This window comes from Orycteropus afer, unplaced genomic scaffold (genome assembly GCF_000298275.1).
Source record: "Orycteropus afer afer isolate SDZICR_OR568_19922 unplaced genomic scaffold, OryAfe1.0 scaffold00158, whole genome shotgun sequence".
Lineage (NCBI taxonomy): Eukaryota > Metazoa > Chordata > Mammalia > Tubulidentata > Orycteropodidae > Orycteropus > Orycteropus afer.
In genome coordinates, this window is record NW_006921745.1 from 2,578,691 (window position 1) to 2,580,857 (window position 2,167).

A 2,167-nucleotide genomic window follows, 5' to 3' on the forward strand; every position below is an offset into this window, starting at 1 on the left:
GGCTAAAGTATAGAAAGGATTGTGAGGATGGCCAACCCTGGGCAGTGTTCTGTTCTGTTTTATATAGGGTTGCCATGAGTTGGAGTCCACTTGATGGCACTTAACAACAGCAACAACAACAGCAACAGCAACAGCAACAGCAACAATTTGGATTTTGAAATATGAAACTTCTAGTAATAGTTATATGTATTGTAAACTTAGCCTTCTAAAATTCAGAGAACATTAAGAACTTATAATAATACTGGAGTCTGTATTTATAGTCTGCATTTTTACATGTAAAGAACAGAAAACTGTCGGTAAATATGTTGTCCTATTAAATGTTTATAGTATAGTGGATGAACTGACTATCAAAATCGAAGGGCAATCCTACTAGAAACTTAATTTTTGTCATTAGCCTCAGGCCTCTGTCCTCTTAGCTTTCACTGCAGCAACAGATGGCTTCCATTCATTCCCTGATAACAAGTAACAATAAACAGTGACATTCTTTCATTCACAGACATTTATCAAGCACTTACTAAATTTTAGAAACTGATCAAAGGGTCACAGGAGATAAAAATAAACAAAACAGCAAAGAACCTATATTTGTGGAGCTCACATGTTGGTGGGGGAGTCAAGCAGTGAACAATTACATAGATAAATACTATACATCCCTTGCCATAGAGTTGATTCTGACTCATAGCAACCTTACAGAACATAGTACTGCCCAAAGGGTTTCCAAGGTTGTAATCTTTAAAGGAGCATGCTGCAACACCTTTCTTCTGTTGAGTGGCTTGTGGGTTTGAATCTCCACCTTTCAGGTAGCAGCTGAGCACTTAATCACTGAGCCACTAGGTGATAAAACATATGAACAACCCACTAAGGGTAAGGGGTTAGAGAATGATGGTGTTTGCTATTTTAGATAGTGATAAAAGAAGGTTGTTTTTGTTTCTGAGGGGAAAATATATAACTCATACATACTTGAGTGAAGTTATAGGAGGGGAGAGCAAGTCATGTGAATATCTGAAAGGGGTAGCAGTAAGTAGAAAAGGCGTTGAGGAAGGTGTGTATTTGGGAATGCCAGAAACAGCAGAGAGGCCAAGGTGGCTAGAATGGAGTGAGTGATGGGGAGAATGGTCAGAGTGTACATAAAGCACAAAGCTCAGATTATGTAGGGCTCTCTGGACATGGTGCAATGCCTAAGGCATTTGACTGTTAACCAGAAAGTTTTTGGTTCAAACCCACCAGATGTTCCATGGAAGGAAGATGGGGCAATCTACTTCCATGAAAATTTACTACCTTGGAAACCCAATGGGAGTCACTATAAGTTGGAATTGACTCAATGGCAGTGGGTTTGCTTTTTGTTTTTAGTATAGAAAATGACAGAATTGGGTTTTGTTTTAAGTTTAATGGAACACACGTTGTGAGGTGGCTATATTGCAGTAGGGCAAGAGTGTAAGGAGAAGACTACTTACTACTGGCTACTTTAGACTCCAGACTGGTGATACTAGTGGTAAGTGGCAGAGTAGTTAAAAGTTATTGGATTCAGGATATATATTTAAAGTTTATGAGAGAAAGAAGTGGAGGATTATTTTAAGATATTTGCCCAAAGAATTTGATGATGCGTGAGCCAGGTTTAGGGTTGAGGAAAATCAAGAGTTTAGTAGTTGACATGCCAAGTTTCAGATACCTTTTGAATATCCCAGTGGAGATATAGCTTAGGCAGTTTGTGATTGGACTTGAGGCAGTGCACATGGTTATAGATGATGACAGATGGATAAAGTAATTGGTAGGAGGATGCAGAACCACTCTTTGGGTAGTTTCTTTTTACAAGATCATTGATGAAAGTGAGAAGCAATTGTGTTAGAAGTTTGAGGAAAAAGGATAAAGTATGAAAAAACTGCCTTACTGAAGAGGATGAAATATATGACTAGGGAAATGTTCAGGTTTACTGGGAAACACTGAAGATCTACTTGAAACTGGTGGTCATGAAATTAAAGAAAGATTGGTTGCCTAGTTTTGCTTTCTTCCAGGCACACTAGTGATCAGGTGGATACATAGAGTAGGCAGATAATTGTATACAACCAGAAATAAGGTTTTACCACTAAATCAGATGGTTTGCAAGAGGAGAAACAAAATGGAGGGTCTGTATGAAGAAGTAGTGTGAATCAATCTGAAGCCAGAGTTCTAG